The following is an 11,365-nucleotide window of genomic DNA, read 5'->3' on the forward strand; positions in this document are numbered from 1 at the left end:
CAGCAGGCTTTAGGTAACCTCGGGAGTGGAACATAGCAAAACATTTGCCGATGGCAGCAGTACAAGCTGGAAAAATACCGATGTATTTTTCGGTCATCTCTTTGCTCTTCAGCTTTAATGGCAAATGTGCCTAAAACCCTGCGATTCTGGGTCAGGGAGGAGAATCAGCCAGAGATTTGTTATGGACCAGGAGTGTGTTAAAAACCACCGAGCTATTTCCAACTCTCCATGTTTCAGTTCTCATTTTAAGACAAGGCCAGCCTCTGCCACGCCAGTGTGGTGTGATCCGTGCCCAGCAGTGTGGCACAGGGTCGGAGAGGTTCACTCCCCGCAGGAGGTAGCTTGTGATTTCCCAAAGCCCAAGCAGGCGATTTTTTCTCTTTCTCTCTCTCTTTTTTTCCCCTTTCCGCTTGGGAAGGATGCAGCATCACAGACCTTGTCACCCGGAGCTTAGAGGACAGCAACCATATGCCTTCCGACCTGCCCTTGCTTTTCTAGGAAAGCTTCAGCCTGCTGGGCATTTCCCATCAGAATCGTTAAGGGAGAAGGGCTGGGATGTGGCCCGGGCTGGCGTTCCTCTGGTGCTGAGCAGGGATGGAGGGAAGGGGGAGGAGAGTGAGGAGACCGGGCTGCCAAAGCGGAGGAGGAGGGCTGCAGGAGAGGCGAGATTGGCATCTTCGTGCGCAGGGGCTGGCCAGCGCCGTGCAGCCCGATGAGCCCGCGGGCCCCCATCTCTCGGCTGGCGCTGATCGCACTGATGGGCCTGTCTGGTGGCTCGGACACCCGCGCTCGTTATCGCGCTCCGCCTTCGCGGCGAGGGAAGGAGGGATGCAGGAGGTAAAGAAGCCCTGGAGTCACAAGCACGCACAAATCAGAGACAGGAAAGGCAGAGAAACAGCTTTGGCTCCAGGCTATTGATTTTGTTCCGTGACACTTGCTCATTTCCCACTTAGTGCTTCTCGCTGCGCTACCTTCCCGCTCCGGCTGCACCGGCTCTCCGAGGAGGAGGAGGAGTGACCTGGAGTGGCAGGGGCTGAGCTGCTGTTGGGCTCATCCACGGATTTGGAGCCATCTTGGAAGAAATCCTGTGTGCTTGGAGCAGCACAAACGCTCCAGCACCTGTCCACAGTCGCCAAGGAGACACTTCAGGTGCTTTTCTCACTGATGTGCCCACGCAGCCTCTCTATGTCTGTACCTGGGCTCCTTAGGTGGTCTTCCAAAACTTCCTTTGCTCCCCTAGCCTCTCCCTCAGTCTTGTCCTGCTGTCGAGGTGGAAGAATTTGGAGGCAGAACTATCCAAATAGTCGTAGAGAAGAGATGCATTTTTGGAGGTATGGGCCCAGCGTTGCACTGTCGCTATTAAAGCAGCAGCTTTACGTTCAGTTGCACTGTGGGCCAACGCGCCGGTACAGCAGCGCTGCACAGGCAGCATCAGCCTGTTGTTCTTCCCTTGGTTGTAACTTTATTCCCTTTGAATTGTTGTGGCAACAGCAGTTCTGATCTTTGCCCACATTATTACTTTTATTTTTTTTTAAATGCAACCAACTGCCTGAGCTGAAAGGAAGGAAAGGGAACTGCTGGTGGGCAGGGGGTGAAGGACCAGGGCGTCACTGAACAGCACCAGAGTCAGACTTGGCGGTCAAAGTCTATGAACCTCTGCAGTGGCTGCCCACATTTTCTGTCTTGTGAGAATACTGATGATAGCAGACATTTGTCATCACACCAGTACCAGAAATTTCAAGGGCACAGAGAAAAGGTGCTGGGTTGATATTACTTCCCTGTTAGTATCATTTTCCTTTATTTAGCTGCTTCTGACAGAGGTTCTCCATTGAGCTTGGAAATTTAGCTCAGCTGGGAGAGTAGGAAGGGGCTTTTGGGTTAATGTAATTCCTTGGTCACTCTCTCCCTTCCTAGCCTGAGCACACACATGCACAGAGACACACGGACACAGGCAATTTTCCCCAGCTTTGTATCAGGGGATGTTGGAATGCCATGGCTGGCAGGAGCTACTAACTGGATTAGCTGGTAAATCCATCTGGAGCTCCCAGTGGGAGGGATGGACAGGTTCAAGATGAATAACAGCTTGTCTGAAGCAGCAAAATGGATTATTTTATGAAAAACAAGGCGGGAAAATACAATCTTTCTTCTTGCAGACTTTTGCCTGACACAGGGGGAGTAGTTTCAAGAAGGTAAAGAAAGAGATGATTTTTGAACAGGGAATGGTTCTCGCTGACTTGCTAAATACAGTTGTCCATCATTTTTCAGTTTATTTATTTGCACCTTGTGTTCCCATTAAAGTGGGGGTTTTTTACCTCCTAAAATTTAATTATGAATTTGAGGCTGTAAGGGGTGATGCAGCTTTTTTTTGTGATTTATTCTCATCTTTCTACTGTTCTGCAAGATTTAAAGCACTTCCAGAACCATGACTTTGTGTTGCCCCTCGGGCCTTAGCCGGTGGGATTTCACACTGACTGCTGGGAGGGGAAACAGTGGTTTGTTTAATAAGGGTTCTGTTGGGCTCAGCAACAATCTCACCTCAGATTTACCTGTGCAAAGGGATCAAACCAGCAGGACCTGAAATGCTGTAGAAAGAGAGATCTCCTTCTGACTATTGATAATCTTGAGCAAAGCTGTATTTGCTGATGTTGCCTGCTTAAGTGGCTGAGGAAATAAAACTGGCTTTTCCTCCCCCTGCCCTCATCCTGTGGTGATATTTTTGCCTCACAAAGCTGGAATGAGAAGGGAAGAGCCTTTTCTCTTTTTTTTCTTCTGGTTGTTTTATCCATCCAGAGTGGTGCCAGTTCTGTTGCAGGGTTCCAAAACGCGTGCAAGTGCAAGGTGCAGCTTCTGGAAGTATTCTGTTATTATAGAGTCAGAAAAGCTTGGGTTGGAAGGGACCTTGAAGCTCATCTAATTCCAGCCTCCCTGCTGTGGGCAAAGGACAGCTTCCACTGGACCAGGTTGCTCCAAGCCCTGTTCAACCTGGCCTTGAGCACTTCCAGTGTTTAGGGTGAGATTCATGTGTAGGAGGGGCTGAGGAGAGTGAGGTGCTGAGGGACCCTTCCCTCGGTGCTGGGCTGGGAGAGTGTTGAGCCCCCAGTGTGTGTGCTCACACGCAACGTCTGCCATAAAGTGACCTGTGTTATTTAAAGATTCTTAGGACCAGGGGTAAGGACTATAATTAATAACAGTAATAATTAATAGCAATAAAAGCAACAATAATAGAAGTCGTTGCTATGCCGTTAAGCTGTGACCTAAAAAATCAGAATGGCCGATGAGAAGTCGTGGGCTCGATCTCTCCCCCTCCTCCCTTTCCTCTCCACCCACGTCTCTGTGCTTATTTCTCTCTTTCTTATTTTTCCTTTCTTACTGATATGCTTTTTTTCTGCTCTGGACATATCCTTGAATCCTGGCCATTCCCCCAGCTTATGGGATTCCCATTATACACGCTTGATATTTAACAGCTTTGGCGTCTTCCATAGCTGGGAGTGAAAAGAGAAAAAACAGCTCAAAAACATAATGGAGCAAAATCTGCATACTGAGCCCTGATTCCATGTCCCTTTACACTGTTTACTGAGATCTTAAAAGCTACGAGCTGTGGCATCTACTCAGACTTCATCAGCCCATCCTGCCCTGACGCTGGCCTGGGAGTCACTGCCAGCTCCCGCCTGCTCCTCAGCCACCTCCTCGCACCGGGAGCGCTCTGTGCTTCCCAGGCTCCTCCCAGGAGCAGGAGGGAGCCAGGAGCCACTTCTGCCTTTGTGGGGGCAGGATGGATTCTCTTTGCTCTAGTCATAAATGCTGGTAAAGAGCTAAATTCACCCCACTGGCTTTGCTCAGGAAGGCGTGGGGCGCGTAGTGCAGATAGGGTGAGGAGTGTTTTAAAATTATTGGCATCCTTTTTATTTAAAAAATGTTATACCACAAATGAAGGGAGATGCCTTCTCTGAAGTCCTGTTTCTTTACATGCCAACCTCTTTTGTATGTGTCTTGGAATTCCCATTCTTTTGTTGAGCTTTCCTTGGTAAAAAAGGGTTGATGTCAGGTGGACCTGAGTGTCACAAGCAGACACCATCCTCAGCCTCTCTCCCACTCATCTTCTGGTTCTCTTTTTTTATATGTGGGGATTTTTTCTCTCTTTTCTTCTCTCTTTCCATTTTTCTTCCTTTCTCCAGTGGATGGTGTTTTGTGGACGGCCAGTGAGCAGCACATCATTCACCTGTCTCTCATGTTAAAACTGAAGAAGTGTCTTAAGAGTATTTGGATAATCTCTTTACTGTCCTCCTTTACCTGATAAAATTCAAAGTCAGAATAAGTGTTTTTTATGGTACTTCTTTGGGGTCAGTGGGGACAACATGTCCAGAGGGCATTTTGTGTATCCAGTCTTAAATATTTGTTTTACAAGAAGGTAAATTGCTCATTTACCAAGGTTATGAGGAAAATAGAGGGGAATTAGCTCTGAACCTTGGGTGAGACATCTGAGTTAGACCTGACTCATCCCATGCTTTTATTGCCAGTGTCCTTAGCAGCTCTGAAAGTCTTCTGACAAAGCACCTTCTTTTCTATCTTCCAGCATCTTCCTTTCTTGGTTCCCATCTTTTACACCTCAGATAGATCAGGCATTTCATTTTCAGTGCAAAAGCGCAAAGATTTTCACTAAAGTAAACGGTGACACATTTGAAGCTCATGAAGATAAATGTGCTTATGGCCTAGTGCTTGGTTACTGAGTGGGAACCATTGCTACCAGTCTCCAGTGAGACTTCAATTTTTGTAGCATGGAAGGTTTTATATGGTTTGTGGCAGCATCTGCAGTTTGATTAAACAGACTAAAAGTGCATCAGCATTAAGATGTGAGACAGCTGTTAACTGATGGATGTTAACAGTGAAATTCCCTTAGTGTCAGCCATGATTAGCTTGGGGAGGTGTCCTTTGTGGGCCTTGCTGTGCATCCCCTTGGCTTTTTTCATTATCTCTGGCCCAGCAGCACAGAAGGAAGTTATCCTCTCTATTACATCCTCTCTCATGGTCCATTTTCCCAAAGAATTTTTTTCCCTTTGCCTTAAGGGTGAAGCTCTGAGCAAAGCTGTGTTCACCTAGGGAGGAATATCACTGCAGTTCTGTTGTCTTTGGGTCCTACTGAGCTTCAGGGCTGTGTTTGGGGTTGGTTTCATGCCCTCCCCAAGAGCTGAGACTCATTTGGGACTCACTGTTTGGAAAGCCACTGCAGAGCAGAGCTATCCAGGCTGGAAGATCAGGATCTCAAGTTAAGTCTCTCCTCTCCCAGCACAGCCCAGAGCATCCTCCAGCAGCTCCTGCTCTGCACTGGTGGAATCTCCTCTTTAATGGCACCAGGAAGAAGCAGCAGGAAACACAGAGTGAGGTTCTTCCACATGAGCTGCTGCCAGACCATCACCTACTGTGTCTGGATAATCCCCAGGTCCCCAGGTAAAATCCCTGATTTCCATACTGGGGGTGGGGTGGGTAAACCCCCTTTCCTCAGCTGCACCTGTGAGGCTGGTGGATGTTCACAGATCTCTAACTCTGCACAAGCAGGTCAGCATTTTCTGCCAGGGCCATTATCCTGCTGCTCCCACAGCCTCAGGAACACAGCAGGGAGCTGCATCAAGGAAATGCATTAAGACGAATCAGCAAGAGAGAAAGGGACCTCTGGGCCAACTCCCTGCTTCTCAATTATTTATACTTCATAATTTCCAGCAAATCACTGGCTGTTTATTGGTGCTCATCTATAATTGAAGAGTTTCCTAGATCACTGGCCAGCTTTGCTTAAGTTGTAGCTGGCCGTGCCTGTGAAAGCTGTTAGGAAAACCCCAGAGGGAAAGGCAGAGTCTCAGGAGTGGCTGGTCATCCATTGAGGATACACACTTTTAATTTTTGGCTTTTGTGGGCACCTGGGACTGGGAAGTTTCCAGCATGTGGTTTACCATCTCCATTTGACCACATCACGTAGGGACTGCAGCCCAGGAGGACCTTGATCAGGAGCAATTCCAAGGATTCCGCCTTTCCAAGCCCTTGATCATACAGTGTGCTGCTTGTTCTGCCAAAAAAAAGAGAAAAAAGAAAAAAAAAGGTGGAAGGTTTTGGTGTTCCTGAAATTCTTAAAGACGCTATGAAAAAGGAGCTACTGTTCTGAATTGAGATGAAAAGCTAAAGCCTTGAAAACTTTAGAGTGGTTAAAATTTTAAAGGAAGAAAAAAAAAATCAAGTGCATACTTGTGCAGGGAACAGAGTTGGCTTTGCATGCTTGGGATGGCTCCTTCATCAGGCCTGGCTCCAGTAACATTTCAGCTTCATTTTCCTCTTTTAACATCAAAATTAAATTATTTTGGCCAAAGGAGTTGAACGTTTCTGTTTCAAAATACCAAAATGGGCTATTTTGAAACATTTTTATGCTATTATTTTCAAATTAAAAGATTATCTGGAACCAGCTGCTTCAGAGTGAACAACTTCACACTGGAGCAGCTAGGAAATTCTAATGAAAAAATGGTGAAATGTTCCCAACCAGCTCTATCCATCACTTCCTTTCACTACTACCCAATAAAAATAGCTCCCACATACCGCTGCAGTCAGGAGTGCCATGTTACAGAAGAAGAAATAACTAAGCCAACAAAATGACTCACATTCCAAAGATAATATACAAGGTAGGGCCTGGCCAACTGGTTCGATTCAAATTAGAACCAGGCTCGGCCCTCCTGCGCGAGACAAACCGATCGCAAAATATGATCTGTTGTTGTTTTTTGATGTCTGCTTGTTGTATTTTCGCACACTTCTACTCATGATCCCACTTCTGTGGAAGTGGGCGTGCCTGTAATGCTGCAGAGAGTGCAGTTTCTCCTCATTTTTAGCCTAACAAAAAGCCAGGAGCAGTAGGGCTGTGGCAAGGGGATTTGTTCCTGGAAAGAGGGTTTTTAGCTCTGTTCCAGCCTGGAGTTTGGTTAAAGCAGATCTAGAGCCTTGCACAACTGAAGTTTTGCTGTGCTGGATTTCTGTTTTTGAAGTGGCAGAGGTGGAACCTCACGGAAACCAGGCAGTATAATTCTGTGAGAAGTGTCATGCATGAGCATAAAGAGCTGGAGCGCTGTGTTCCCACATGCCCTTAGAGCCTGAAATATCCCTCTTAATTTTAAACATATAAATCAAAGGCATAAAACTTTTAATTTTATTGTTGTCATGAGGTACTGAACTAATACCCTGAAGTTTTTAGCTCGTTAATTCTGTCGATCTTCACAAAAGCGCCCGTTCCAGCAGAGTGAGTCCTTCGTGTAAGTACAACTTCTCAGCCAGGTTGGTAGTGCTTTTCAGAGCAGCTCATGGTTTAGGGTGAATGCATTTTAAAGCAATCTATAAATCTTTATGATCTTTGTTTTTCTTTCTCTTGCATGCATACTTGGCAAGCATTTCCCGTTTGCATCATTGAAAATTTGATTCACCTACGTACAATGGGTGAGATTTGTCCATGTCTGAAAAGGCAACATCAAGCCCTTTGCACCTTTTAAATCTTCAAAATAGGACTGAAGCAGGACATTATGGTTTGCCAGACCGTTGCACTGCTTTCCCCTGAAGCTGGACTGAGTTTCAGCCAGGCAGAATGAAGGGGGTGAGGGTGGAGAATGAATTACTGCGACCTTGCAACGTGCTGTGAAAGAAAAAAGTGTTTTGGGGCTGCAGTGCTGATTATTACTTTCTTTCCTCTGTGGTTTTGGTGCTTTAGATTCTGCTTGGACAATTGCATCCCATTTGGGGCAACCAAAAACTGGAACTAGGAGAAAGTCAATTCAAGTTAAAGGTCTACAGAGCCCAACTTCTGGGGAAGGGTTTTGAGTTTAGGAGATTTAGTTTAGATGAACAATGTGGACAGACTAAGCTGAGAATGGTGACTTGATGTGGAAAGGGGAGGTTTTTCTGGCATGGATTTGTCTGCTGGAGGGGTCTCTGTACTGGTGGGAGTTTTCAAAGGGAGACTGAATGAAATCCTGGGTGGTGTGGAAAGCATGGCTACAGTCAAACCTGGCCTTGGATACTTCCAGGAATGGGGCAGCCACAGCTTCTCTGTGAACCTGTGCCAGGACCTCCTCACCCTTCCAAGGGAGAATTTTTTCCATATATCAGACCTAAATTTTCCATTTTTCCATTTGAAGCCATTCCCCCTTGTCCTGAGGACTGTTGTATTTCAGAGGGTGTTGGAGTCGCCCAAAGTCCCGAGGCGCTGCTGTGTGTGAGGAATGACAGGGGTGGTGCAGATGAGACAGCCTGAAACTGGGACTGGACCCTTTTCCTTGGATCTGAATAAATAAATCCAGCCAGGGCGAGGGCACGAGGCATTTCACAGGAGAGTTGTCAAAAAGGCTTTTGTGCCATATACCTTTGACTTGCCTGGCTTTGAACCAAACCTGGAGCTGCCAGTGTTTATGGTGCTCGGTGGTGTTTAATGCTTGGCTGTTATTAAATATCTTTGCTGTGTGTTAACTTAGTGGTTTCTGGGGACACTCAGAGGAGTTAAGGAAAACAAGCTGGAAATTAAAGTGGGTGATGGGAGTGCTGCAAGGTTTGTTATGGCTGAGTCCCTCTTCCCAGCTCTGTGGTTGCACCAGTGACTCTCCAAGTCCTTTCAAGGATCAGGATGCTTTGGAAATGCATATCCCTGAAGTCTACAGTAGTATTTTCCTTCGCCCAAGTACAGGGAAACTTCTTAACACTGTTGTCAAACATCCCTGGTAAATGTAGTGATTATTGGACTGACCTGCACCAGGAAATAAATAAATAAAAGCCATAAGACCAGAAAATGCACCCTCCCAAGATAGCTTTTATGTAGCTAGAAAAGTGAGGTGGTTTCCTGTTCTAAATATTTAACATGATGTTTATGATATGTCCTCTGGGGGAAGAGATGCTTGAAAGCTAATGTTTATGAAGTAAGTCTGGAGGGATGGAAAGGGGAGGCAGGGCACACTAACTAGTAAAAAAAAAAAAAAAAAAAAAAAAAGGAAAAAAAGAAAAAAAGAACCTCAGGAGATGTCCTGATTTATGGCTTTACTTGCTTGAGTAAAGTCTCTGTTTTGTTAAAAAGGTTGCAACTGAAGGAAAGCAACTTCAACTCTGTTCCTTTTGAAACCAGAAACCTGTTCCCTCAGACCAGACAGGATCTGAGCCTGGGCCAGCAGGAATCTTTTACTGGCTGCTGCCTTTGTGCTTTGGAGCCCCGCAGAAGGGTTTGTGTCTCCCCATCACGTGAGGCTGGAATGATGGGCTGATGGTTAAGAAGCTGAGCTACGTTTCAGAAAGGAGGGGTGAGTTCAGTTTCCTACTCTGCCAAAGGCTTCTAGTGTGATATTTGGGTGTTTAATCTTCCTTTGTCTCTGTTCCCTGTCTGGGAATAGCAACAATTTCCTGATTCAACTGGGAGATTGAAAATAAATCACTTTATTGTTAAATAGTTAAAAAATAAAGGCCTGCATAGCCATTATTTCAGGAGGGGTGACTGAACTCCTTGTGAAGCATACTTGGAATGGATGGTGTTTTTCAACCCAGTTTATTAAAACCAATTTTTGGCTTGTTTTACCTGACTAATTCTGTGTGAACTGCAGCCACCCAGGACCAGCTTCAGAGGTCCAGGGAGAGGTCTGGAGCACCAGCAGCTGGGAAAGGGGCTCAGCCTGGAGAAAAGGAGGCTCAGGGGGGACTTTCTGGCTCTACACAAGTCCCTGATAGGAGGAGACAGCTGGGGGGGTCAGGCTCTGCTCCAAGGGAACAGGGACAGGAGGAGAGGGAACGGCCCCAGGCTGGGCCAGGGGAGGCTCAGGTTGGACACCAGGAGGAATTTCTGCATGGAAAGCATTGGGGCTGCCCAGGGAGGGGAAATCCCAGCCCTGGAGCCCACCAAGTCCCACGTGGGGACATGGTGGTGGCTTTGCCAGTGCTGGGGAACCGTTGATGTTCTTAGAGAGCTTTTCCAACCTCAGTGACTCTGAGACTCCTGCACGGCTTTGCCATCCCCGCCACAGGGACACGGATCCTTTGTGGAAAGCTGGAGCTCAGAGAGGTGGAACAACAAGTGTTCCCACTTCTCTGAGCTTCAGTAGGGTGAGTTCCTGCCTTTTCCTTTCCCAGCTGGGTCTGATGTAGGGGATGTTAAAGGGAGGCTGCACTGAAGGCAGCCTCCTACCCCTGGTAGCAGCTCCTACCCCTGGTGCTGTGTCTGCTGAGCCCTCAGTGTTCCCTAGGTACCGAGGAACCTTGAAGGCAAACATGAAAAATTTCCAACATAATCTTGTCTAAAATGAAACTCCTTGTGGCTTTAGCACTGAACTTTGAAGGTCTCAAAGAAGTCAGAGGCCAGGTAGAAAAATCCCATGTCTTAATCAATATTTTTAAGTTTCTTCCCTGTTGTGTTCAGCCGGGCTGGGAGTCAGGCCGTTTGTTTCAATTATTAAATACAGATTTATGACCTGTTGTTTTTTGTTGGAAATAGAACTAGGCTTGGGACCAGTTTTCTCCTTGCAAATAACTGTGGCTGCAGTCAGTTCATGCAGGTAGAAACATGTCAGCTGTGTTTATAAATTCCCAGTTTCCTACTGTTTTTCTCTCTATCCTTGTGGCTCTAGCCTCTCTCATCAAAGTGTAACAGCCCCAAGTCCCTTTTTCTGGGATTTTTGTATTTTACACAGGACTAATCTGCATTTGATGGCTTTTCTTTGGCACACTCTCAGCAAGCTCTTGCAGAACTTCCCAGCAGAGAAAGTCCCTGCACTGTGACAGCCCTGAGCAGTCCTGGCTTGATGACAGCCAGGTCTGGTGGCTCCAGCATGGGGACTTTTCCACTGGTGTTGACAATAACAATGTGCTTCCCACTCCATTCCCTGGGCTGCTGTAACAACTGCAGTACCAAGCATGGAAAGTTTCCTTTTATGTCGATATTCCTGTATGACTGTTATTGAAATAAACCATTTTGATAACAGTTGAAACAGGGATGGCTGAAAAGATGTTTGAAGTGGGGGAGAGTTCAGGTGTTTTGGGAAAAATCTATCTAACAGAGAAAGCTGATAATGTGTGATGTAGTAACACATTAAAAAGGCAGGAAGACAAGTCTGCTACTCCTTCCCAGTGGAGCTGCAGTAGGAGCTGGGAAGAAGGTTCTTTCTTTAAAGGTTCTTTTTCTTGTTGAAAATACACAGAAAAAGCTGTTGTAAATACCTGGTGTTTTTTTTTTTTTTTTTTTTTTTACACTCCCCTTTGCCCTAAAGTTGTGAATCTCTTAAACTCCAGCATGAGAAGTTACTAAACACAAGAAAACCAGCAAACCTTTCCCCTCCCCACACCCCTGCCCGTACCCACCCCTCCAAAACTTGGTGTA

At 46.4% G+C, this 11,365-nt stretch overlaps 1 long non-coding RNA gene across 2 annotated transcripts in view; it reads left to right on the forward strand.

Moving 5' to 3' along the window:
- The window catches only part of LOC120760641 (uncharacterized), a 96,770-nt gene extending 85,901 nt beyond the window's left edge, over window positions 1-10,869 (forward strand). For both annotated transcript variants that reach the window (XR_005703437.2, XR_005703436.2), the window contains exons 3-5: window positions 5,285-5,445; window positions 9,131-9,302; window positions 10,680-10,869. This is a non-coding gene — a long non-coding RNA (uncharacterized LOC120760641). The remainder of the gene's footprint in view (window positions 1-5,284; window positions 5,446-9,130; window positions 9,303-10,679) is intronic.
- Window positions 10,870-11,365: the final 496 nt, after the last annotated feature.

The sequence above is a fragment of the Hirundo rustica genome, chromosome 17 (assembly GCF_015227805.2).
Source record: "Hirundo rustica isolate bHirRus1 chromosome 17, bHirRus1.pri.v3, whole genome shotgun sequence".
NCBI lineage: Eukaryota > Metazoa > Chordata > Aves > Passeriformes > Hirundinidae > Hirundo > Hirundo rustica.